Here is a 27,761-nt window from a genome sequence, read left to right on the forward strand (position 1 = left end):
TCTCCTTTCCCCCCAGTTTTTTTTTTTTTTAATATATTATCCTGAGCTCTGTGATTGCTTCTTATCTAATTCTGGGAATGCTGTTTGCTCTGGGCCTTGCTTTTCTCATTCCTTGTTATTAGGATAGTTTATCTTGCTTGTTTTGGTCCGTTCATTTTCACTGTCCTATAACATTCCCCAATGTGACTGTTTTTCTGTCATTTCACCTTTGAGTAGCATTTGGGTTATTCTCAGTTTTGTTGTTATGAACCATTCTTTTATGATTTTTCATTTATGTGAGTCTTGCCGGCTGTGATCAGGAAGGCCTCTTGAATACTATCTGGGATAGGGAATGCTGGATTAGATATTCTAATTCTAACTTGGTTAGCAAATTCCAATTGTCCCCCCTCTAAACTGTACCATTCTTGTTCCCACAAGCAGTGAATAAGGTTGTTCTAGAGCTTCTTCTCAACTTGCAGTTCTTTTGGTGTGTGTAATTCTCTTGAACAGACATCTGTTGGTTTGGTAGAATTGGTAGTAAGATTTGATTTCCTTGTAACACACCAGCTGCTGTGAAGCAGGCAGAGGAGGAACCCATCGACCTCCTTGGCTCACTGCTGGGGTCTCCCATTATTTGTGAAAAGAACCTGAGGTTGGGCGGCCAAGTGGACTTCGGTCATTTGCAACATTTCTCTTCCTGTCTCATAGGTCTGTTATTTAAAGTCGAAGCAGACTGAATCCCTGCAGTTATTTATTTATGGTTGTGCTGCGCAGGGGCTTTCTCTCCTTGTGGTGCCTGGGCTTCTCCTTGTGGTGCCTGGGCTTCTCATTGTGGTGGCTTCTTTTGTTGCGGAGCACAGGCTCTAGGGCACAGGCTCAGTGGCTGTGGTGCCTGAGCTTCCTTGACCCAAGACATGTGGGATCTTCCCAGACCAGGGATCGAACCTGTGTCCCCTGCATTGGCAGGCGGATGCCTAACCACTGGACCACCAGAGAAGTCCGAGTCCCTGCTCTTTTGTGGTATCTGCTCTGGTTTGTTCATGGTGGATTTTTTCCCTTGTGTGTTTTAGTTTTGGATTGTGAGGTCCTTTTTGGTTGAGTTTTCTCTGTGAGAGTCTAGGAGAGCTAGGACTAAGGTGTATTACAAATATAGAGGAGGGATTTGATTGACAAAATACTTTGCAGTGTTGGGCAAGCTATAATAAACATCCTTTAATGCATAGCTGTGATTGTATGAAAAGTATGGGAAAATCCCTTGAGTCTGACATTGAGGAAAAGATGATTCCGGACAGTATATTAGGTATATACTGAACTTTCAGCAGAGTCAGAAGCAAGATGCTTGATAGCTTCACACCAACACGAGAAGAGAGCAGGACGCTTTGGGCCAGGAGTGGGAGCTGCGGTCTTCCTCCCGGTCTGGATTGTCAGGACTGTCCTGTGGCTGCAGCCTTGGTGAAGGAATGGACCGAAAACTCCTGCCTGCCAGCGTAGAAGTTCAAAGTGTACCCATCTCAGCCCAGACTCTGGGTAGGAGTTCCACGTGCTCTGGTCGCTACCTAAAATTAGAAAGCATAGGTGGTTCCCTCACCTCTTAGAGTTCGCAGGTATGCTGCCCAGGTTTTCTAGGAGTCACCAATTCAGAGAATTAGCATAAAATCCAAGGAATCACCAACTCAGGGATTTAGTCTAAAATCCCTCTGCAGAGGCGCCTCCCAGAAACAGACTGTGCCTGTTCACACATCTTCCTGAGCAGTAAGCTTCTTGGAATGTGGACACAGGATCCTGTGCACCCGTGTACGTCAGTGTGCTTGTGGAATGAATGAATGAGTGAACAAGTGGAAACGTGGACATTATTAAACCTACTTAAGGTTTACCTAGTAGGTAGGTTTCCAATGTGTTAAAAAATGAAGCTTAGCTACTGTGGGACCCTACAGTCCCACTCCTGGACATGTATCTGGAGAACAACATCCGAAAGGAGGCATGCACCCCATTGTTACTGCAGCACTGTTTACAATAGCCACGACAGGGAAGCAGCCTCGAAGTCCATCGGAAGAGGAATGGATTAAGAAGATGTGGTATGTATATACAACGGAATATTACTCAGCCGTTAAAAACACCGAAGTAATGACATTTGCAACTACATGGATGGACCTTGAGACTGTCATACTGAGTGAAGTAAGTCAGACAGAGGGGAAATATTGTATGACATGTGGCATCTGGAAAGAAATGATACAAATGAACTCACTTGAAAAATGGAAACAGATTCGCAAAGAGATCCACAGACTTAGAGAGGGGATTTATGGTTGCTGGGGGGAAGCGATGGTTAGGGAGTTTGGGATGGACATGTACACACTGCTCTATCTAAAATGGATAACCAACAAGGACCTACTGTATGGCATGTGGAGCTCTAGGCTTAGTGTTATGTGGCAGCCTGGACAGGAGGGGAGGATGGTGGAGAATGGATACATGTATATGTATGACTGAGTCCCTTCATTGTTCACCTGAAACTGTCTCAACATTGTTAATCAGCTATACTCCAAGAGAAGATAATTTTTTTTTTTAATAAAACTTAGAAGGGATGGTATTTTGCAGTTTTTTTTAAAAACAATTTTAAAATAATTCTTCCATTCTTAGAAGTGTCTTCAGATCCCAGAATCGGCAGACATTTATTGAGCATCTGTGCCGCTCTGGGCGTTGTGAAGGATACAGAGATGCCAGTGTGCTCTGCCCTTAGGGAGTTACAAGTGTAGGGAGTGACAAGCTTGAACGTAAATTGTTGTGTGCCGAGTGCAGAATAAGTGCTGTAGTAAATTTTTACTGTAGTTTTGGGGTGGCAGAGGTTGGCAGTGTTTCATTTCACCTTAGGGATTTGTTCGTTCAGTGAACATTTACCGGAGCTTCTCATGTGGTCAGCACCGGGAAGATTACAGGAGTACCTAAGATTTAATGTACTCTCACCCATGTATTAGGTCACAAGCACTGTATAGACAGTTAATGTTTACAACATAGTTAAATTCTCACAACATCCTCTTGAGGAGCCTATAATTATCCTCATTTTAAAATCTTTTAATTGAAGTTTAGCATATATGGAGATAAATACACGGTTTTTTTTTTTTTTTTTTTGGCTGCATGGTACGGCATGCAAGATCTTTGTTTCTTCACCAGGGATTGAACCTGCATCCCTTGCAGTGAAAGCCAGGAGTCTTAACCACTGGACTACTGGGGAAGTCCTGAGAGAAGTATACTTTCATCTGTATACACCTGGATGGGTGTTCATGAATTGTATACATCTGGGTAACCAGCACCTAGAGCGAGAACAAACCACACGTTACAGACACTTCAGAAGCCCCTCTGTCTGTGCCTGCTTGCCTTCCAGCAGCAATTTTTTCCTCTCGTATTTTCTAGAAATGAAATCATGTAGTATGTATTCTTTTGTTGTGCTGTTCTATCGTATGTAATTTTAGATTATTTTTTTCCATTTTTGCTGAATATTCCATTAGCCCCACATTCCAGATGATGAGACAAGGCTGAGAGGTCAGAGTACCCCCAAGATCATGCAAGTAGTAACCAATGTATTACAGTATCATTGTTTTTTTGAGACATGAATTTTCCTTTTCCCACTCTTGCATTTCTGTCATGTAAGTTTACCATGGTAAATTTAGCCCCAGTGAACCGATGCTCCTGATCACTGTATGGGTTCTTTCCAGCATGTCATCTTTGTGTGTCATGCCTGCTCGGTCGTCTCCAACTCTTTGCGACCCCATGGACTGTAGCTCGCCAGTCCTCTCTGTCCATGGGATTTTCCAGGCAAGAATATTGGAGTGGGTTGCCATTTCCTTCTCCAGGGGATCTTCCTGGGGATCGAATCCGTGTCTCCTTCATTGCAGGTGGATTCTTTACCGCTGAGCCATTCATTGGGGAAACCATCATCACTGATATTTAACCATGAAAGGAAGTATGCATTTCAGTGTTTTAAGTAGCCAGCCACTTTGCCATTGACAGTCAGGTCTGTGTAAGTGCAGAGCTAACAAAGCGCTGATTTCCCCCATGGCTGCCTTTGTGAGGTAGCAGCTGCCAGTCGGGTGGCATTTGCCGTTTTTGTGGTCTACTTGCCTTTCGAAAGTGCCTTTTAAGAGGATGTAGTGTCCTTGCCTTTTTCCTTTTATCCTAGCTATGTTGTTTTCTTCCTACTCCCATTATTTTCGTTTTAAAACTTATTAGATCATCTCAGTTCTGCTGCAGCCCCTTATTACATTCCTTTGCCTGAGGGCCGGCTCTCCCTTTGGCCTGCTCATGAGACCTTCAGGGGGCTTTCCAGCGGTTATGGGTCTTCAGAGGACATAGAATTTTCTTTCTTTTTCTTTTTTATTGAAGTATAGTATATATATACAGGTATGCATACATATATAATATGTACACTGTATTTTGTAGTTTTTCCACTTTAGTACAAGATATTGAGTATAATTCGTTTTACATACAGTTGGACCTTGTTTATCTGTTTCATATGTATTAGCTTATATCTTATTTATCTGTTTTATACATAGTAGTTTGTATCTGCTAATCCTTAACTCCTAATTTATCTCCGCCAACCCTTCCCCCTTTGGTAACTATAAGTTTGTTTTCTTGTTTTGTCAGTAAGTTCATTTGTATCATATTTTGAAATTCCATCTATAATGTCATATGACTTACTCCCTGACTTCACTTCGTATAATAATCTCTGGGTTCCTCAGTGTTGCTGCAGATGGCATGATTTCATTCTTCTTTATGGCTGAGTGATATTCCATTGTATCATATATTCATTCATTTGTTGATGGATGTTTAGGTGGCTTCCATGTCCTGGCTGTTGTAAATAGTGCTGCAGTGAACACTGGGGTCAGTATCTTTTCAAATTAAGAGTTTTGTCGGGCTTATATGCCCAGGAGTGGGATTGCCGGATCATGTGGTAACTCTTAATAAGACACTTCCATACTATTCTCCTTCCTTAGTGGCTGTACCAATTTACATGTCTACCAGCAGTGTAAGAGGGTCCTCCTCTTTTCACCCTTCTCCAGGATTTACTGTGTGTAGATATTTGGTGATGGCCATTCTTCCTGGTGTGAGGTGATACTTCCTTGTAGCTCTGATTTTCGTTTCTCTTCTAATTAGCAGTGTTGTTTCCTTTCATGTGCTCATTATAGACATTTCCCTGTGAAGCACTGTTTACTACTAGGACCGACAGAGGGAACTTCCGGAGTGTGAGCTCCTGGAAGGTGGGAGCTGGGTGGTCATCACCGTGGCATCTTGCATGTAGCTGATGCTCGATAAATGACTCATGGAGGACCTGCTGGAACCCCAGGCTTGTATTCTTTTGGTTGAATGTTATAATGCCGTCCTTTATGTTTTGAGGGAACATGAATAATTTTCTCAGACTTTTCAGTCACAGATAGAATATCCAGAGCTGTTTATTTAAATATTTTTTCTCTATTCTGATAGTAGAGGAGGAGTGATTTAAGAATGCACTAGAAAGCAAATAAACCGTGGTTTTGCTACAATATGGAGTTTCCTATATTTTCTCCACTTTTTGATGTTTACTGAAGCCCTACCTACTGACTGGCATTCAGTAGACATACAAAGGTACATATAAATTATTCCATGCCTTTGGGGAACCTACTAGGAGAGACTGACACATATATTAACATAATACATTATGGTAAAATCAATCAGTATAGCTATGAGAAGATTTTGGTTTCTGAACATGGTGGAAGGGGAGACCTCAGCCTAGTGAGTGGCGAGGCTGTCTCAAGGGTCCTCTTGGAAGAGATGCTGCCAGAACAGATTCTTAGGGAATCTGTTTTTACTTAACCTTCCACCCAAACCCTGCTCCACCTCTTTCCCCCTCTATTTCAAGAGTGGAGATACTGCCCACTTTTCCCCCTCCTTAATGTAAAAACCTCATTCTTGTCTTTTCCTTCTCATCATCTGGCTCTTCTCTCACAGGGTTATGCTGATTCTTGCTTTGAAATGAGTTTAGAATGTGGTTTCTGGCTTCTTGTCCTTTCTGTCCTACCATGGATGCTCTGGGTTTGGAAGAGAAGAGAGAGAAATCAGTTGTCATTGTGTTTTAAGCCTCTGACCTGGAGCCTTGCACATCGTGCATCCAAACTTCCGTTGGATCAGAAGAACTGCGTGATCTCTAACTGATCTTTCTTCCTCTTATCTCTTTTCCTTCCCTTTGATTCCATATAGGGTCCTCAAAATTAATATACCCCCCTCCCCAGTGTTATTCCTCTGCTTAAAATCTTCTGTGACTCCTTCTCACCTTCAAGATGGAAACCCAGTTTCTTGGCCCAGGTCCTTGCCTCTGACCCTGGCTGCGTGAGGCGTGCCTCATCCTTCCACTGCCCCATCATGCGGCATAGCAGAGCACACCTCAAGATCTTAGTCATTTCCTGGCCCCATGCATTTACTCTCTCTTTTTTTTCTTTTCTGATGTGTCATTTCTGTGTCAGGTATTAAGATCCAGCTCAGCCGTTACCACCCCTGCAAAACCTTCCCTACCTTTCCCAGGAAGAATTAGTCGAACCCTCTGCTGGGTTTCCTGATGACTGTCCAGGCAGTAGTCTTGCAGCACTTTCTGCTACCCTCTGTTTCCCTCTGCATTGCCCCCGTTACACTGAGGACCAGGAATTGTGCCTAATTCTTCGGTCCCCTGGTCAGGCTCTTGTTACATGTCAGACAAATAGATCCTCCCTGTAAACACACTTGCCACTTCCCACCTCTTTAGTTTTGCTTGGGTGATTTTTTAATGAGGGACACACCCTTTCATCAGCTCTATTTAAATGTAGTGCATTGTTCAAGGGCCATCTTCTCATCCCTTGGCTGTGAAATTTTTGTCATTATGGAAGCCCAGAATATTGTCAACTGCCTCTGAACTGTGTTTGTTAGCCATCGGCTGTGGCATTTATAGAACATCTTCAATTATTACTGACACTTCTGTTGTGTATGAGTCATCTCTCCCGAGTTAGATTCTAAACTCTGAAGGTAAGAGGTGCTCTTGTAAATAATTTTGAATCATCTCTGTTGAAAAATAGAATTCCTTAATCAACCCTCATTTGCTGTTTAAAAGTAGGTCTGTTAGTGACACATTCTTTTAGTTACCTTTGAGAATGTCTATTTGCCATTTGTCCCTGAAGGGTACTTTTGTTGGGTATAGAGTTTTCAGTTGAAAATTCTTTTGTTTCAGCACTTAAAAAGTGTGCTACTTCCTTTAACCTCCATGGTTTCAGATGGAAAGTTCATTGTCATGTGAATTGGGGTTCCCTTCCTGATAGCGTGTCATTTCTCTCTGGTTGCCTTCCAGATTTTTTGTCCTTAGTTTTCAAATGTTTATGTAGGATGTTATAATATTTTACCATTGACCCCAGCTTCTACGTAGGTTTCTTTGGGTTCATCCTGATTAAAGAATTTGCCCAGCTTTCTTAAATCTGTATGTCTGTGACTTTCACCAGATTTGGGAGGCTTTCAGTCATCATTTCTTTGAATCCTCTTTCAGCCTTACCCCATTTCTCCTCTCCTCTCTGGGACTCTGATGATACAGGTGGTAGTTAGCTCTTTTGTTGTTCCCTGAGACCATGGTCCCTGAGACTGTGTTCATCTTTTCAGCATATTTTTGCTGTTTTGCAGATTGTGTTAATCCTATTTGTTTTTTCCTCAAGTTCGTAGATTCTGTCCCCTTTCATCTCCACTCTACTACTGAGCCTATCCTGTGAGCTTTTACTTCTGTTACTGTATTTCCCAGTTATATAATCTCTATTTGGTTATGTTTCTTTTTTTTTTTTTTTGAGGCATTACATTTTTATTGTGGTAAAATACATACAACATTCAATTTATAATTTTAATCTTTTAAAGTTTACAATTTAATCCCATCAATTATATTTACAATGTAAACATCGTGACCATCTAGTTTTTCATCATCCCAAACAAAAATCTCATCCCCTTTAAGCAGTAATTTCCTGGTCCCTTCTTCCCTCAGCTCCTGGCAACCACTAAGCTTCTTCCTAACTCTATTGTGCCATACAGACTGATATATCTCAGTATTCAGATTTGCCTGTTCTAGATATTTCATATAAATAGAAATATTTGGCCCTTTGTGCTTAGCTTCCTTCATTTAGCATAACATTCTTATCTATTTGTAATATATATTATTACTTAATCCTTTTATATGACTGAATATTATTCCTTTCTAAGTCACTTCAGTCCAGTCTGACTCTTTGCAACCTATGAACTGTAGCCCTCCAGGCTCCTCTGTCCATAGGATTTTCCAGGCAAGAATACTGGAGTGGGTTGCCATTTCCTTCTCCATTGGTTATGTTTTCTATCTCTTGTTTATTTGCCAAGAATTTCTATTATTAAATTTGTTGTAACAGAAGTTGTAATAGACTCCTGAAGCACTTTTATGCCTTTTTGGCCTTAAATCCTTATTAGGAGCTTCCAACAGCTCATTTATCTCTGGATTGGCACCAGTGGATTGGCTTTTGTCATTCACCTTGTGGTTTTCCTGGTTCTTGGTCTGACGGGTGATTTTCTGTTGTGTCCATCCGTTTTCCTTGGATATGGTCGAATATTCTGGGTCCCACTTTTGTACTTTAGCCAGCAGTCACCCTGTTTAGTTTTAGCACATTTGTGGGCTGTGGTTCCAATGATCGGTTAATTTTCAGAGCCTTTTCAGTGTTAATTTAATCTCCTTGGTTGACCAGGTGTTAACTGGAGCTCCTTGCTCTTACTGGTTGAAGGGGCAGACGGGGTTTCCCTAAATGGGGCCACTGAGCATCTATTGATGGAGGAAGGTAGACTCAGGTGTCTGGGGACTAGAAGCTTCCTTGAAGGTGGTGGATCTCCCCTGCCTGTGGGTGAAGGGGGATAGATAGCTTTTCTTGATCTGGTGACTTGTTGAGGTGAGACATCTGCAATGCTGCATGGCCCCTCTGAGGTCTCTGGGGAGGGGAAGTGTGTGGAGCCAAAGAGGCTTCCTGGGCTGGGCTGTGTGTGGCTGGGTTCGTTATGTGTCTGCTGTTTTAGTTTCTCTGTCTTGGCTCCCTGAGTTGCTTATTGCTGGTGGGGCGTCAGATGGACCCCCTTTTGGATGGTGTGGGACTTGCCTGACGTTGCTGTAGGGGCTCCTTCCTTGGGGTAGGACTGAGCCTCCGTGTGTGGCCTGCTCTTGTTAGAGTCCGGGTTGGGACCTGGTGGGTCCGAGTGGCCACCTTCTTCAGTCCTTTGTTATGTGGTTCCGTGAGTCTTGCAGTCACAAACTGATTTGCTTTCTTCCTGCCACCTTTCAGAGTTCTCCTCTGGCTTTTCTTCTGTTATTTCCAGGGTTTTTATTTTTGTTCATTTATTGGTTGCCCAGGGTCTTCATCGCTGCTCAGGTTTTCTCTCTTTGTGGAGAGTGGGGGGTTGCTCACTAGTTGTGGTGTGTGGGCCTCTCTTCAAGGTGGTTCTCTTGTTGTGGATCACAGGCTCTAGGGTGTGCGTGCTTCAGCAGTTGCAGCTCGTGGGCTCAGCAGTGGTGCGCAGGCTCAGTTTCTCCATGGCTTGTGGGATCTTCCAGGACCAGGGATCAAACCCCTGTCTCCTGCATTGGCGGGCAGATTCTAATCCACTGGACCACCAGGGAAGTCCTCTAGGGTTTTTAGAATTTTAGCTGGGAGGATCAGGGGAAGTAAGTCTATGCTATTTTTATCCGTAAGCATCCATCGTTAAGTGTTGGATTTTTTCAAAGGACTTAAAAAATATCAGGAAAATTAGCATTGCTTTTCCTGCATTGGCCACAACATATCATTGAGCACTCTCATTTTATATTAATAATAGATCAGGAAACTTGAGACCCAGTCAGGTCAGGTGACTGATTTCAGGGTGCTGTTGCTAGGTAATTGCGTAATCCAGATTTGACTCAGGTTCTTAATGAGAAAGCCAATATGTGTTTCCTTGTAGCAAATCAGAGGGTTGTCTGGAAGAGAAGTGGGCCTTGCGGTGCTACAGGGTTCTGGGCGTCAGAACATTAACCCACCAAAGAACTTATTGCCCAAATGAAAAACCTGCCTGAACACAAGAGGAAAATAATCTAGTCTTACATCACACTGATTGAGGTTGAATGCCTTGCTGCATGCTTGTCCCCATTCTAATAGTAATCATTTCTTACAAAGTCTAAGATAAGCATGGGCTTCCCTGGTAGCTCAGCTGGGAAAGAATCCGCCTGTAGTGCAGAAGACCCCGGTTTGATTCCTGGGTATACCTTCTGTTTTTACTATAAAACATCTGAGTAACCTTATAAAATGTTCCTTCTTGCAAAAGAAAAGGCTTTTGCTAGTTATCACCCTTCATATTCTACTTCAAAGAAAGTGGAGAATGTAACAAAAATCGAAGGTGCTGCCCAAACAAATTAATATCATAGTTTAGCATTCTGTGTGGCTTGTTAACATGTAATCGCCGTATCCTCCATCGACATTAGATACTTCTCCTAGTGTTTCCCTGGGAAGCTTTTTCCTATATGGCAGAGTTGGAGAAATGGGTAAATTCAGACGTTAACTCTTTGGTGGTTTGTATTTTTTTTTTTTTTTTGAAGTCTCCAAGGTTTTGCAGATTATAATCTGTATAATACAGGGTCAGAGATGAACTGATGCCGAAACTCTTTGGAGCTCTGAGAAGGGAAGCATTTACTTTTTCCCCTAAGACTTTCCCCGAGGGTCCACAAGAATGAGGTATGATGAACAGGATTAAGTGCTGGCTCTGTTTAGTGCTGCTTGGGTAGTAATGACTGTGGAAGCCTGAAGAAAGGGTGACAGTCTCTTGGACCCATGTACTTGTTTCTCTTTTTCTGCTTTTTTCCTCCTCTTTCCTACTCACGGATTTTTGCTGAAAAGGGGAAACCTATGATCCCTACTGAAGAAAGAATGAAACATATTGTGCTTTGTAGAATTTTTCCAATCACTTATAACGCTTGCCTCGGCAAGCCATGTGCTAAGATCATTTGCTGGGAATTTGGAGTAAAATTTCATTAAAAATTCCATATACCGTAATCATTAAAAAAGAAGCCTGTGCAGTATAATGGTTAGGTTTTCAAACCTGCTTCTCTGATCCATGATGCGTGCACTGTATTAATAGTTGAGCTCTGATGCCACTGGTGAGACAGTAGTGTGAATGCTTCTAGTTCATTGATTGACTTAGAATCAGAAAATGTTGGCATTGGACAGGGACCCTTTGGACCACTGTTCTGACCTCCCACCCTCAGCAGTATCTCCACGATACAAAAAAGTGAAGAGATCTCGTAATTGTTTTCAGTGAGGAAGCCCATTGCATTACAGTTGGCAGGTTCTGCTTTATCCTAAACCAGATCTGACTTCCTTTAGCTTCTTCCTATATTGAGTTTTTTAGATCATGTAGGGTGAATCGAAGAATTCTTAATTAACATCCCCCACAATTCAGGAGGGGGCCCCCAGGTGGCTCAATGGTAGAGAATCTACCTGCCAATGCAGGAGACGTGGGTTAAATTCCTGGATTGGGAAGATCCCCTGGAGAAGGAAATGGCAACCCCCTCTAATATTCTTGCCTGGGAAATTCCATGGGCAGAGAAGCCTGGCGGGCTGTAGTCCATGGGGTCGCAGAGAGCTGGACGCCACCTAGCACTGAGCGCACCTTCGTGATTGCGAAACAGAAGTTGTGATTCTGCCTGTCTAACAGCGAGTCTTAAGCAGTGGCGTTTTTGGACTCATCATCCTCTTAACTTTTTTTTGGATGTTCAGTTTTGCCAGTGTCCTCTTCAAATGTGGTCCAAACAAAGCACAGTGCCCCAAAGTTTTCTTACTGAGGCAGGGGATATGACTTCCTAAAACCTCCCACTCCTGGGCATATGTCCAGAGAAAACTGTTAATTCAGAAAGACACATGCACCCTGGTGTTTATCGCAGCGCTATTTACAGTAGCCAAACTAAGTGTCCATTGACAGATACGTGGATAAAGTTGTGGTTCAGATATACAATGGAGTATTATTCAGCCAAAAAAGAATCAAATCATGCTATTGGCAGCAGCATGAATGGACCTAGAGATTGTTATACTGAGTGAAGTAAGTCAGAGAAGGAGAAATATTGCATGGCATGTGGAATCTAAAAAGAAATGATACCAGTGAAGTTACTTCCTGAATCACTTTGCCACACACCAGAGACTGACATGGCATTATAAATCAACCATGCTTCAATTAAAAAAACAAATCTACTTCCTCTCTCAACTTCCCTTTTTGTTGTGTCACCCAGACAGGGTAACTTAGTAATCTTTGATTCATTAACTTCCTTTGCTGCGATTTGTTATAGAAAATCCAGTATTATTCCCAAGTTGTCAGTGTTGACACTGAAGGTTGAGCGGGTGGCCACTTGCCCCAGGGTCACCCAGCGGGTCACCATTGACGCTAGTGGGTGAGCCCCAGTCTGTCTGACAGCAGAAGTCATGCTCCCAGTCAGTGTGCTTTCCTGTCACCAAGGAGCTTTGCGACTAGACTTTTTCAAGGAACAACTACCTGTACTTCGTAGACTGTGTCAAATGTTGGGAGGTGGGCATATCTGCTGTCAGTAGTACTTACACAGGCTATCTGTTTGCTCTGGAAATGCTGCTCATATGATATCTCTTTTGTGGATGCAAAAGAAATGTGTCATTTTGCCGTGCCAGGTTGTCTACATTCTCCCCTTTTGGGGGGAATAAGGGAGATGTGGCCGTAGTGGGGTGTAGGTTCTCCATTTCTGTATTTCTGCCAATATACGAAAGGGCTCATCCATATACTTACAGAGCTTGACTTTTATGGTTTAAAATAGTGTTGGCCATCAAGTGTAAAAGCTGTGATTTAAAATTTCCTTTCATCACTGGTGACATTGAACTTGTGTCTGTGTGTTTATTTGTGGACGGGTAATGTCCACCCACACGGGGGAAGCCATCTGCTCTGCTCAGGCTGCCAACTGAAATGTAAGCCCTTCTGGAAACACTTCACAACGAAACCTAGAAATGAGACTTAATGGGCCAGCTAGGCATCCCCAGGCCCGGTCCAGGTCGCACGTGAAATAAACTGTCATAGACAGGCACATTGAGATCCCTGCCCATCCTGATGATCAGCTGTCAACCGTTCTTTGGTTTTGTTTGACTTCAACTTGTTTTTTTTCTGATCATAAAATTAAGTATTGCTAAATGAAGACTATTTTGAAACTAATGAAAATCACTGGTTACGATTTTGGTGGGGGGCTTACCTTCCAAACTGTTTTGTGGGCACGCGGGTACCTTTCTCAGGCTTTAAGCAGCTTTCACGGGTGCGTGTGTCTTATTCCCTCCTGTAGCCTCCCTCTGTGAGCAGGGCGTTTGTGGGAGGTCCCTGTGCGTGGCAGGATGGCCCTCGAGACCTGGCTTGTGTGGGGTCTGCTGCCCGGGGTCCTGGCATGTCTGCTGCCCTCCTTGAGGAAGCCTGAGCCGAGAGGCAGCCTCGCAGGCCTGGCCGCCAGCCTGCACACTGGTGTCCTCACAGCTTTTCCACTGTTTGCTGTTTCCGTCTTCCTGTTGGCTGGGGCTTCCTCCGCAGAGCCCGTTCTCATCCCGGGAAGCTTTCCTCTCCTGGGGGCTGGCCCCAAAACCTTTGCTGAAAATTCCCGACCTCTCCTCAACATTTCAGCACCATCTAGACTCTTTGATCATCTGTGTGTGTGTCGTAAGGGCGTTGTGAGGAAAGCATCTCGTGGCTGTGCTGTGGTGGCCTCTATAGTTTGTGTTTCCTGTGGTGAGGTAGCAGATGGTGTGTGTGTGTTTTCTTTTCCCAGTTTTTAAAAAGTTTTTGGCTGTACCTGCTGCCGTGCCAACCAGGGATTGAACTCGTGCCCCCTGCATTGGAAGCAGAGAGTCTTAACCACTGGACCATCAGGGAAGTCCCAAGGCAGCAGACTGGGATGGCTTAAAACGAAAGCTGGCTCCTGGGTTCAAATCCTGGCTCCATGACTTAACATTCTGTCTTCTTGTGCTTGTCCATAAAATGCCATGGGAAATGCTTACCAACCTGGATGTAGGGAGGACTGAAGGAGCTAATAACTTGCAAAGTCTTTCCTTGGAGCAGTGACCAGCACATCTGAAGTGCTCAAGAAACACTTGATGGTGAGGCACACACCTAGACCATTTGGGCATGCTGAATTGCAAATGGTTTTCTAGTCAATGATGAGTGTTGACATTTCTGTATGTTGAGCAGAGTCCCTTACATGACAATTGCCCATCTTATGGACTGAGGCCCTGCCTGTTACAGTTTTCTCAGTGGACTGGTTTCTGCCTTTAGGGTCTTTTTTTTTGTGTGTGGAATTTTATATGATAACATAGAATAACCTTCAGAATTAATTTTGGCCTTTAAAGATGTGGTATTTTTTCTGTTTTTTGTTTGTTTTGTTGATGGTTGTACCACATGACATTCAGGGTCTTCTTTCCCCAACCCAAAGATTGAACGCCTACCCCTTGCAGTGTGAGCATGAGTTTTAACGGTTGGACTGCCAGGAAAGTCCCAAAGAGGTGGGTTTTTTTTTTTTAATTATTTTTTCAAAAAAAAATTGAACTATTCATTTACAGTATTGTATTAGTTTCTGGTATACTGCAAAATAATTCAGTTATATATACATATACATACATTCTTTTTCATATTCTTTTTCATTATATTTTATTATAAGATATTGAATATAGTTTCCTGTGCCATCCTGTAGGACCTTGTTGTTTATCAATTTCATATATAATAGTGTGTATCTCCAAATTCCAAACTCCTGGAGGTTCGTGACATTGTACAGGAGACAGGAATCAAGACCATTCCCAAGAAAAAGAAATGCAAAAAAGCAAAATGTTTCTCTGAGGAGGCCTTACAAATAGCTGTGAAAAGATGGGAAGCAAAAAGCAAAGGACAAAAGGAAAGATAAACCCATTTGAATGCAGAGTTCCAAAGAATAGCAAGGAGAGATAAGAAAGCTTTCCTCAGCAATCAGTGCAAAGAAATAGAGGAAAACAATAGAATGGGAAAGACTAGAGATCTCTTCAAGAAAATTAGAGATACCAAGGGAACATTTCATGCAAAGATGGGCTCAATAAAGGACAGAAATGGTCTGGACCTAACAGAAGCAGAAGATATTAAGAAGAGGTGGCAAGAATACACAGAAGAACTGTACAAAAAAGATCTTCACAACCCAGATAATCACAATGGTGTGATCACTGACCTAGAGCCAGACATCCTGGAATGTGAAGTCAAGTGGGCCTTAGGAAGCATCACTACGAACAAAGCTAGTGGAGGTGATGGCATTCCAGTGGAGCTATTTCAAATCCTGAAAGAGGATGCTGTGAAAGTGCTGCACTCAACTATGCCAGCAAATTTGGAAAACTCAGCAGTGACCGCAGGACTGGAAAAGGTCAGTTTTCATTCCAGTCCCAAAGAAAGGCAATGCCAAAGAATGTTCAAACTACTGCACAATTGCACTCATCTTACACACTAGTAAAGTGATGCTGAACTTCCATATGTTCAAACTGATTTTAGAAAAGGCAGAGGAACAAGAGATCAAATTGCCAACATCCGCTGGATTAACCAAAAAACAAGAGTTCCAGAAAAACATCTATTTCTGCTTTATTGACTATGCCAAAGCCTTTGACTGTGTGGATCACAATAAACTGTGGAAAATTCTGAAAGAGATGGGCATACCAGACCACCTGACCTGCCTCTTGAGAAACCTGTATGCACATCAGGAAGCAACAGTTAGAACTGCACATGGAATAACAGTCTGGTTCCAGACAGGAAAAGGAGTACATCAAGGCTGTATATTGTCACCCTGCTTATTTAACATATGCATAGTACATCATGAGAAATGCTGGGCTGGAAGAAACACAAGCTGGAATCAAGATTGTCAGGAGAAATATCAACAACCTCAGATATGCAGATGACACCACCCTTATGGCAGAAAGTGAAGAAGAATTAAAGAGCCTCTTGATGAAAGTGAAAGAGAAGAGTGAAAAAGTTGGCTTAAAGCTCAACATTCAGAAAACTAAGATCATAGCATCTGGTCCCATCACTTCATGGGAAATAGATGGGGAAACAGTGGAAACAGTGTCAGATTTGATTTTGGGGGAGCTCCAAAATCACTTCAAATGGTGACTGCAGCCATGAAATTAAAAGATGCTTACTCCTTGGAAGGAAAGTTATGATCAATCTAGACAGCACATTAAAAAGCAGAGACATTACTTTGCCAACAAAGGTCCATCTAGTCAAAGCTATGGTTTTTCCAGTGGTCATGTATGGATGTGAGAGTTGGACTGAAAAGAAAGCTGAGCGCCTAAGAATTGATGCTTTTGAACTGTGGTGTTGGAAAAGACTCTTGAGAGTCCCTTGGACTGCAAGGAGATCCAACCAGTCCATCCTAAAGGAGATCAGTCCTGAGTGTTATTGGAAGGACTGATGCTAAAGCTTAAAGTCCAATGCTTTGGCCACCTGATGCAAAGAGCTAACTCATTGAAAAAGACCCTGATGCTGGAAAAGATTGAGGGCAGGGGGAGAAAGGGACGACAGAGGATGAGATGATTGGATGGTATTATCAACTCGATGGACATGGGTTTGGATGAACTCCAGGAGTTGGTGATGGACAGGGAGGCCTGGTATGCTGTGGTTCATGGAGTCGCAAAGAGTCAGACACGACTCAGTGACTGAACTGAACTGAATCTTCCCCCATCCCCTTTCCTCTTTGGTAACCATAAGTTTGTTTTCTGTTAGTCTATTTCTGTTTTGTAAATAAGCTCATTTGCATAATTTTTTCCAGTTTCCACCTATAAGTGGTCGATGATATTTGTCTGTCTCTGACTTCACTTAGTATGATAATCTCTAGTTGTATCCCTGTTGCTGCAAATGGCATTATTTCATCTTTTTTTTTAATGATTAATATTCCAGTGTGTGTGTGTGCACCACATCTTATTTATCCATTCACTTACCGATGGACATTTAGATGGCTACTTCCGTGTCTTAACTATTATAAATAGTGCTGCTATGAACATAGGGGTGTATGTTTTTCTCTGAATGAAGAGTGTTTTTCCCTGGGTCTGTGTCCAGGAGTGGGTTTGAAGGATCATATGGCACCTCTAGTTTTCAGTTTTTTAAGGAACCTCCATACTGTTCTCCATAGTACCTGCACCAGTTAACATTTCCCCCAGCCGTATAGGAGGATTTCTAAAGGAAATGTTTTGTACTCACTGGCCTTGCATGTGAGTCGTTACTCATGTCCTCTGCCAACTACCGCATAGCGCTTAGTAGGGAGAGAGGCTCCGCCTCTTGAGGAGGTGTCTCCCTGAGGACCTTGGGCTCTCCCTCCTGTCCTGTCCCTGGGCTGGCTAATGTCGCTGGGGAGGGGCCCTAGACAGCTACGTGTGTCACGTCCTTCTGTGGGAAAGAAATGAGCAGGGCCATGTGGAGTCTCCTGAGAATTTCACTTTGGGAGCAAAGATGGGAAAATCAGTGGGAGCTGAAGTTGAAAGAACGCATCTGAGCTGATGTGAGGATGCTGGAAGGGCCCTGGCCTTCCAGGCATGGCCAGGCCTCGGACCCTCCGAGGCAGCAGCAATTCCGACAAGAGGAGTTGTCATGAAATAGAAGAAAACACCCGATTTCAAGTGGGAGGAAAGTAAACACTCAGAGAGAAGCTGCGTGGTATTAATGGCAGACAGAGGGTCCCAGGGCAGACTGTACTGCAAGTTCTCAGGACAAGTTGTTCACTGTTTTCCCCCCTGGCTCTTTGCAGTTATGTTCTCGTGACTTTATTGCTTACATTCAAAGGCCCTGACTTACACAGAGCACAGAACAGATGGAGCCCTCTTTCCATTGTGAGGACTCGCCTCATTTTGTTCCTGGTACCTCACTGTCTCCCTTGTGGTTTATGATATGAATTTAACTAATTTTTGGGGAACCCTGTTCACCCCCCGCACCCCATTCTATGCTGTGTTTTTCTGATGACTTTAATTGTTTTTTTTTAAGTTTGTCTTCTGCTGAACTCCACTGGAGTGTGTCTTTTTGACTCTTTGCAGAGTGGATGGTGATCGCCCATCCAGTGGGGGCCGTGGACTCCCTTGGGTGGCGGTCATGCCCTCTTCTTCTTTTATCCCGTGCCCTGGGCTGTGCCGAGTGAACGGGCAGTGCAAGTCATTGGGCATTTCTTGTGAAATGCTTAATTTGGGGTACAAACGGGGAGGTTTTAGCCCTTCCTTAGAGTGAGTCATGTTTGATTCAAATAATTTTATTTTAAAGGAAATGAGAACCTTCACTAATGGTCCAGTGGTTAAGGCTCTGGCTTCCAGTTCAGGGCTGTGGGTTCAGTTCCTGGTTGGGGAAATAGGATTGACACGCTGTATGGCATGGCCAAAAGTTTAAAAAAAAAAAAAAAAAAAAGAGATGAACGATATTAAAGGAAATGAGTATTTGTTTGTGAGAAATGAGAGACCTAAACTGCAACTCTTGGCTTTGTTCAGCAGCTGAGTATCTAGCCCGCGCAATGAAATGGTGACACGGTGGCTGAAGGGTGGGAAAGCTTATATTCTTTCCGTCAGGTGAACACTTTGACATCTAAATCCTGGCTGATATTTATTTTGGACCTTAAGCATATGCTGTGGTTAACAAGGCAGCTTGTCTTGACATTATCCCCTGTGTGTGGTTTTATTTTTCTTTTCTGTCTCCCCTTCCTTAAGATATTTTGGAAACTGCTTTGTTTGCCAAGTTACTATATTCAGTTCCGAAATGTTTGAATAATATTATGTTTTGTCATTGAGCTTAAATCCTCGATCTGAGAAAACAGTACTTGCAAAGAGTGTTCTTGTCTTCTGTATATTACCTTGAACCTCAAGGTTACCTGTTTTTCTTAAGAAAAAAATATCATGGTGTATCTGTTTCCTGGGGCTGCCATAGCAGAAGTCCCACAGATGGGGTGGCTGAAGCAATGGCAAGGTACTGTCACATAGTCTTGGACGTTAGAAGTCCAAGATCAAGGTGTCAGCAGAGGTGGCTCATTCCCGGGGCTGAGAGGGAAGAGCCTGGCCCAGGCCTTGCTCCTTGGCGGTGGATGGACCTCGTCTCCCAGCGTCTCTTCACCTTGTCTTTGTATGTTTCTGTGTCGTTTTTTTTTTTAAAGGACACCTATCACTGAACCAGGACCCACCATAATGACCTGGGGACCCCCCATGTGGTACTATTGGTAAAGGACCTGCCTGCCAGCGCAGGAGACTTAAGAAAATCGGGTTCAATCCCTGGGTCAGGAAGATCCCCTGGAGGGGGCATGGCAACCCACTCCAGTGTTCTTGCCTGGAGAATCCCCATGGACAGAGGAGCCTGGTGGGCTACAGTCCATGTGGTCACAAAGAGTCGGACACAACTCAGCGACTAACCACAGCACAGGCTTAGTTGCCCTGCAGTATGTGGGATCTTTCCAGATCAGGGATCGAACCCATGTCTCCTGCGTTGGCGGGCAGATTGTTTAATGCTGAGCCACCAGGGAAGCCCCTCCGTACTGGGTCTCGAGTCCTGGTTTATGCATTTGTTCTGAGGCATCTGCATCTTCGTGGGCTCCACTTGTGTTCCTTTACCCCCAGGATTTGTCAGGTCAGGCCATTCTATTACTAGTGACTTGAGATGGGGTTTATTTCTGTGATTAAGAAGAGCTCTACACAGGCACTCCAGTTGGGTTGGAATTGGAGAGTTAGGGCTAGGAGGGCTTTAACATAAGTTGCACAGATGGTACTGGCCCTTGAGCTGCTCGAAGTATAGCCTGTGATGTGGCCTTCAGGCCATGACTAGCCCCGTAAGGCATTTTGGGCTCGAGAGACATTTGCACCACTTAAAAAATCTATCAGGTGAGTTGTTTTCTTTCTTTTTTGACTAATATAGAGAGGCCAGACTGCTATTCTTGTACACGGTGCAGCAGTCAGTTATGTAAATCTGGAAAAACACGAAGGAGAATGAGAAGCCAGTCCACAGTCCTGGAGGAATTTTGTTTCAGTTCCAAGTTCCTTGGATTAACATCAGCATTATTTCCTTGGCGTGAATCTGACGTGAAAGAAATGAAGTTCTTAGAGCCTGCACCCTGTTCTTCTCTAAATAAAACGCAGAAGAATTTGGGGACGTGTTTTGATGTGCAAAATGGGTGGTGGCACTTCCCTTGGCAGAGCTGGTGCATATTTGATAATCTGGTGATTTCAGTCTCTACATGCTGAGGAATGTGAGCTTCTAGGTGCAGTTTGTCCATTTGGAAAAAGAGTTTAGAATTTGATATGGCTGGTGAAGCATCCTGAGTTTCAAATTTTGTGAGTGAGAAGGGTACATTTATTGGCTGCCTCATTTTCCATCTCAAACCCAGAATTAGAGAGCAGGCCACGGTTCCTCAAGTGTGCTAGCTAGTGGTTTGCTTGATGGGATGGGAAGTTGTGGAGATAGTCCTGTAGTTACAACTCTATTTCCAGGGCCAGGCTTGTCGCTTCCGGGGCTCTCATGTACCCAGAGGGCTGCCTGGCAGTGGCGTAGAACAATATGAATAGAGAGGTTTCCCTTCCTTCCAAGTGTCTGCATGCGTCTAATAGTTCAGAACTATTAGGTTCATAGGTGGCTATACTGTAAGAAACAATCTTCTCGTTTGTCAAACCATCAAGGATGAGTGGGGCAATTCCAGCCAGCATCTGGAGGCTCTCCAGATCTGGATTTAAACTGTGGTTGGGGACTTCTCTGGTGGTCCAGTGGCTAAGGCATTGCACTGCCAATGCAGGGGACCCAGGTTCAATCCTGGGTCCGGGAACTGGATCCTACATGCTACAACTAAAGTGTGGTTGGATCTCTCCATGTGGAGGTCTGCATCTCAGACTGAGTGGGTCTCAAATACAACTCCTCATCTCTCAAACGTCTTCCAACCCCAGGGAGAGTTTTAGTGCCTGAATTTTTCTCTTCCATTTGTCTGCAGATTGAAGACCTAAAAGTTCCACTCGGAGACTCTGGAAGTGGCAAGTTCAGTTGAAAGAGTGCAGATCCCTTTAATTCTTTTAAGTCAGCTGTGCTTTTTGTACACACTCAGGCATCGTATTGGGCTTCCCAGGTGGCTCAGTGGTAAAGAATCCACCTGCCAAGGCAGGGAGACACAAGAGACGTGAGTTCGATCCCTGGGTCGGGAAGATCCCCTGGAGAAGGAAATGGCAACCCACTGCAGTTTTCTTGCCTGGGAAACGCCATGGGCAGAGGAACCTGGTGGGCTGTAGTCCATGAGGTTGCAAGAGTCAGACATAACTCAGCGACTAAATAACACCACCAACAACAAAGGCTTTGTCTTATCCAGTAGTATGTGCCAGCCTTGAAGGTGTTGCTGAAGAGTAATGCTAATTTACTTTCCTTGGGAATTAGCATGCAGGAGAGGATGAGGGACATGGAAGCATACGGTATATGAATTTTCCATTTAGTTCAGCTCAGTTCAGTCGCTCAGTCATGTCCGACTCTTTGCAACCCCATAAACCACAGCATGCCAGGCCTCCCTGTCCATTACCAACTCCTGGAGTTTACCCAAACCCATGTCCATTGTGTTGGTGATGCCATCCAACCATCTCATCCTCTGTTGTCCCCTTCTCTTCTTGCCCTCAATCTTCCCCAGCATCAGGGTCTTTTCAAATGAGTCAGCTCTCCACATCAGGTGGCCAAAGTATTGGAGTTTCAGCTTCAACATCAGTCCCTCCAATGAACACCCAGGACTAATCTCCATTAGGATGGACTGGTTGGATCTCCTTGCAGTCCAAGGGACTCTCAAGAGTCTTCTCCAACACCACAGTTCAAAAGCATCAATTCTTCAGTACTCAGCTTTCTTCACAGTCCGACTCTCACATCCATACATGACCACTGGAAAAACCATAGCCTTGACTAGATGGACCTTTGTTGGCAAAGTAATGTCTCTGCTTTTTAATGTGCTGTCTAGGTTGGTCATAACTTTCCTTCCAAGGAGCAAGCGCCTTTTAATTTCATGGCTGCAGTCACCATCTGCAGTAATTTTGGAGCCCAGAGAAATAAAGTCAGTCACTGTTTCCACTGTTTCCCCATCTATTTGCCATGAAGAGATGGGACTGGATGCCATGATCTTAGTCTTCTGAATGTTGAGCTTTCAGTCATCAAGAGGCTCTTGATTTCTTCTTCACTTTCTGCCATAAAGGTGGTGTCATCTGCATATCTGAGGTTATTGATATTTCTCCTGGCAATTTTGATTCCAGCTTATGCTTCCTCCAGCCCAGCGTTTCTCATGATGTACTCTGCATAGAAGTTAAATAAGCAGGGTGACAATATACAGCCTTGACATACTCCTTTTCCTATTTGGAACCAGTCTGTTGTTCCATGTCCAGTTCTAACTGTTGCTTTCTGACCTGCATATAAGTTTCTCAAGAGGCAGGTCAGGTGCTCTGGTATTCCCATCTCTCTCAGAATTTTCCACAGTTTATTATCCATTTAGTTAGAGGCATTTGAGAGAACTAGTTGAGATCTGTGCAAAGGCCCTGGGAATCGTGTCAAATCTCCCAAAAAGTCAGAACAATGTGATGGAGAAGACATTAGTAGAAGCTTGAGAGACCAAGGAGTTGATCCTTTGCCTCCAGGACGTAATATGAGCAGTCTAAAGAGGTCTGTGACCTTGATCATGTCACTAATCTATCTCTGAACCTACTTAACCCATTTGTAACATAAGGTAACATCAACACTCACCCTACAGGCTGGTTATAAGAAATAAGTGAAATATTATTTGTAAGTCCATTAGCACAGAGTAAGCACTCAACAAAGGTAGTAGCGTCTAGTGGGCCCTTCATTGCCTTCCCCTAGCAGAGGAGTACTGCCAGCCATTGTAACAGACTGGTTGAGTTTCATGCGCTATGATAAACCTTTATCTTTGGCACAGAGCATCTTTGCACTTTTGTAATGGACTGTGTAAATGTAGTAAAGTGTCTTATGATTTTGTTATGTCTGAAAAGGCAGCAGAGATCTCTCAGAGTACTACATGGGAGAGTGTGCTGTGCTTAGTCACTCAGTTGTGTCCACTCTTGGCAACGTCATGGACTGTAGCGCACCAGGCTCCTCTGTCCATGGGGATTCTCCAGGCAAGAATACTGGGGTGGGTTGCTATGCCCTCCTCCAGGGGATCTTTGCAAGCAAAGGTTCAAACCCAGGTCTTCCGCATTGCAGGTGGATTCTTTACTGTCTGAGCCACCAGGGATTTAAAATGTACTAAAGAGAGGTCCCTCATGGTCCAGTGGTTAAGAATCCATCTTCCAATGCAGGGGACATGGTCGGGGAGCTAAGACCCCACATGCCTCAGGGCAGCAGTGCCTGGGAGCCACAAGGAAGACCTCATGTAGCCAAAAACAAATATTTTAAAGAATGTATCATTTAACAGAAAAGGTGATAAATTTGTGATGATTAAATGGAACTGGAGTTTGGTGTGGTGAAATTTTTAAGCAGTAAGAAGTTTTTGTAATGAACTCTGTATAATACTAGAAAGAAGTCAGTGGAGGGGAAAAATAATTATATTCTAAAATAAAAATAGATGTAACTATAATACCTAGCAGAGAGGTAAGAGAGAAAAGTATTTACATAGGAAGAAATGTATCATATTAGCTGTGCAAATATGATTCAGTTCAATTCTGTTATAAATATTTTCAACTAATGAGATTAGGAATTATGAAATAAATGTTGAGAAATGGATGCATTTAAATTATAGCTTTCTGGAAAGTATCTTGCCCTGACATTATGAAAGCATGATTCTTGAAGTATTTTTTGACATGGCAGTTTTGGATAAAATACTCAAAGGAAGAGACTCCAGAGGGGAAAAATAGATTTTATACCAGCATTTACGGTTCTGTGCGCTTCTCTGGTGGCTCAGATGGTCAAGAACCTGCCTGCAGTGCAGGAGACCCAGGTTCAATCCCTGGGTGGGGAAGATCCCCTGGAGAAGGGAATGGCAACCAACTCAACTGTTCTTGCCCGGAGAATTCTTTGGACAGAGGAGCCTGGCAGGCTAGAGTCCATGGGGTCATAAAGAGCCTCTGACATGACTGAGGGACTAACACATGGTTCTATATGTATAATATAAGCATTTACATGTTGTTTATATATGGCATATATAAATAAGTACATAGATAAACACACAAATGGAACCAATTACATGCCCCTGTTGAGAACTGGCAAACATTAGCAAAATGGAATACGATAAAGTTATTAAAAATGATAATAAGCCCACACACTCACTATTTGGAAACAGCTGCATGAACTAAAAAGCAAAAACTGTGTGGTCCCTGTTTCAAAGATAGAGGGAAGCGCAAGGGTGCCCGCTGCTGCCTCTGGGCCCAGGTAAGCTGGGGCAGGAGGAGAGAGAACCCCGAGAAAATGCTGACTAAATGAGGCAGATTCAGGTAAGCAGCGCTGGGAAGGTCGTGCACTGTGGGACAGAGCGGAGTGTAGGGCACAGGGGCGATGATTTTGGGGAGGGTGGTGCGAGGGGCAGGTTTCTGTGAAGGAGCCAGCCAGACAGGGGTGAGGGCAGGGAAGGAGCCCTTCCAGAATGGGACAGCACTTTGAAGCCTGGTAGTCTGGAGTGAGTTTGGCTTGCGTAAACCAAGAACAGGCTGGCACGGCCAGTCCTAGGGAATAATCATATGTCTGCCTGGATTAACTCTGGAGGGGCCTCTATAGCCAGGGTTTATATTTTTTTTAGAAGATATATACCTTTACTATTTTTTATCATGCCCCTTGGCATGTGGCATATTAGTTCCCTGACCAGGGATCAAACCCGTGTGCCCCCCTGCCGTTGAAGCGCAGAGCTTAACCACTGGAATACCAGGGAAATCCCCAGGCTTTACATTTTTATGATTTAAACATTTTTATTGTTTAGTTGTGAAATTTTGGTGGAAATACAGAAATATGGGAGCCAGGTGTATGCTTTAAAGAAGAATGAGGAAGCAAATATCCACAGACTGCCCACTAGGTTATGAAGTAAAATAACCTTTGAATCCCCTCGTAGCGGTCTGTTACATCCTCTGCCCTCGTCCCAGGTGGTGAACGTCGTGTGACTTTTGCGAGAATGATTCACTTACCGTTCTTAATTGTTCTGTAATTTTGTGACCTGTGTGTGCAACCTAAGCATAGGGTTTCGTGGAGCTTGCTTTGAACTTTTTGTGAAACAGCCATACTGTGGATTCTTTCGGGACTTCCTTCTTTCTCTCCACGTTGTGAGATTAGCCTGTGTCGATGTGTGAATGTATGTTGTAGAAAGTATACATCTGTAAGTGCATGTCTGCTAAAGTTTATCTTAGGGATTTACCTGGAAGGACAGCTTTAGGTTGTAGGTTCTCATCAAACTTGTTAGATAATGCCAGAGTGCTTGAAAGGTGATTATATCAATTTTTGGGCCTCCCAGGTGGCTCAGTGATAAAGAATCTGCCTGCCCAGCAGGAGATGTGTATTCTATCCCTGGGTCAGGAAGATCCCCTGGAGAAGGAAATGGCAACCCACTCCAGTATCCTTGCCTGGGAAATCCCATGGACAGAGGAGCCTGGCGGGCTGCAGTCGATGGGGTCACAAAGAGCTGGACACGACTTAGCGACTAAATCACCGCCACCACTTACCCATTCTCACCCTTACTGGCAGTAAGTGAAAATTTTTGTTGCTCCGCATACACCAACTCTTGAGGTTTCCAGACTTACGGCTTTTTGCCAATCTGATGAGTGTACTGAGCTATGTTGAGGTTTTCTTTTCACTTTTGTAAGCACTAATGAGTTCGAGCACCTTTTCATGTGGTTTTGGGCCATTTGGATTTCCTTCGTTTCGTTTTGCAAAGGGCCTATTCAGTTGTTTTGCCCAACTTGTTACGGGACTTGCCTTCCTCAGTGATTCATAGCTGCTGTTTGTACCTTTGTGGCGTGTGCTTTTTCTTTGCTCTTTAATGTCTTTAAAATTTTAATACAGTCAAATTTCATTAACCTTTCTATATTAGTCTATTTATTATTTAGTAACTAATCACCGCCCTGTCTAGTGGCCTAAGCAGCCGTCTTTATTTCAGTTTGGACTCTGCCCATTGGGCAGTGTGATCTCGTCTGGGCTGCCTCCTTTAAGGCGGGAAGCTCTGCTTCTATGGGTGGGATGTCTGACCGATGGGGCAATAAGTGGGGGGCCTGGGCCACACATCTTTTACCATTCAGGAGGCTAGCTGGGGCTTGATCACATGGCGGCCATAGGCTTTCCATGGACTGGAGCAGGGATGTGCAAAGTTCTAAAGCTAAGGTTCTGAATTAGCAGTGCCGCTTTCATCACATTCTTCTGGGCACAAGACCAGCCCAGATTCAGGGGGCAGGATAGAACTCTCCCTGTTGGCAAAGGAGCTGAAGAGTCCCATTGACAAGAGAAGCCTCCTGCAAAGGAGGGCTGGAGAAGGGGACCATGCTTGCAGCCCATCATGTTTTACATGACGGTTGTGCTTTTGTGCTGTACTCCAAGGGTAAGAAGTTACCATCCTGTGTCACCTTCTGAAAGGTTTCTGGTTTAGCTTTGGAAGAATGAGGTTTCTGAATCTGTGACAGTGGAGGCTGTTGACAATGAGGGAAGCTATGCATATCAGGGCAGGGGTTCTAGGGAAAACCTTCTACCTTCTCCACAATTTGCTGTCAACCTGAAACTGCCTTAAAATAGAATCTGTTACAAAGAAATTAAGAGGCCTTCTCTGGTGGTCCGGTGGTTAAGGATCCACCTGCCAACGCAGGGGACACGGGTTCCGTCCCTGGTCTTAGAAGATTCCACATACCACTGGGCAGCTAAGCCCGTGAACCACCGCTAGAGAAAGCCCACGTGCCACAGTGAGGACTCAGCGCCACCAGAAAAAAAATGAGCAACCAGATCATGAGAGCGGCTGGAAGAACTGGTGAGGGTTCTTAGGAAGTTTAAGAAGTGAGCAGCAGCAGCTTGTCAAGGAGGGCATTGGGGAACCATTGTGCTTAATGAGTGGAGGTAAAGAGTGGGTTAGAAAGTTTTTTTTCCAATGTAAAAATCAGAAATTTTTTCTTTCACTCCTTGCGTGTTAGCTATAATACGATGACTAAAAAAGAGAAGCTTTTTGCTGCTACCATCTTACACCGTCTTATTAAAACCAGCCCTCAGCGCTCATGCCCAGTGCTTCCATTTCTTGTCCGTATTCATTTTTTGTGTAAGTGCTCTGATCAACAGTTAGGGACTGGTGTTTTGCGTTTTCAGCTTTTCTGTTTGCTTGACAGGAAGGTTTACTTTAACCCAGTCTATCAGTATTCATTGCAGTGAGCCAGGAGCCGTACAGGGTGCAGGCGTCAGGGAGCAGCAGCTGTTAAAGTGCTTTAGAAACAGGATTGCACCCTGGCAGGGGCATGGGTTTTATACAAATGACTTTGGAAGCAGTCAGACCTTTGCTGTTGTAGTAGCTGTGTGACCTTAGTGCTAACATCTCCATGGTAAAATGGGGATAACCTTTATTTTGAGTATTGAGTGAGGTGCAGGAAATACGTATCCTGTAGCATGGCGTGTGGCCTGTAACATAACTGTTAGCTTGCTACAGAAGTAGAATTTTCCACTATTTTCTATGAATCATCAATTTAAAAAGAAAAAATAGATGCGGCCCTATAGGTCTTTTGGAGAATGAATTTTTTCTGCCATTTAAGCTTGGCCTTTGGCTTACCTCGCTGCTGCCGTTTGCTTTGAAAGCTCTTTGA

At 43.8% G+C, this 27,761-nt stretch overlaps 1 protein-coding gene across 2 annotated transcripts in view; it reads left to right on the forward strand.

Moving 5' to 3' along the window:
* ARHGAP10 (Rho GTPase activating protein 10) overlaps window positions 1–27,761 on the forward strand; it is a 381,488-nt gene that overhangs the window by 65,585 nt on the left and 288,142 nt on the right. The gene's annotated exons all lie outside the window — the stretch shown is intronic.

This window comes from Capra hircus, chromosome 17 (assembly GCF_001704415.2).
Source record: "Capra hircus breed San Clemente chromosome 17, ASM170441v1, whole genome shotgun sequence".
Classification (NCBI taxonomy): Eukaryota; Metazoa; Chordata; class Mammalia; order Artiodactyla; family Bovidae; genus Capra; species Capra hircus.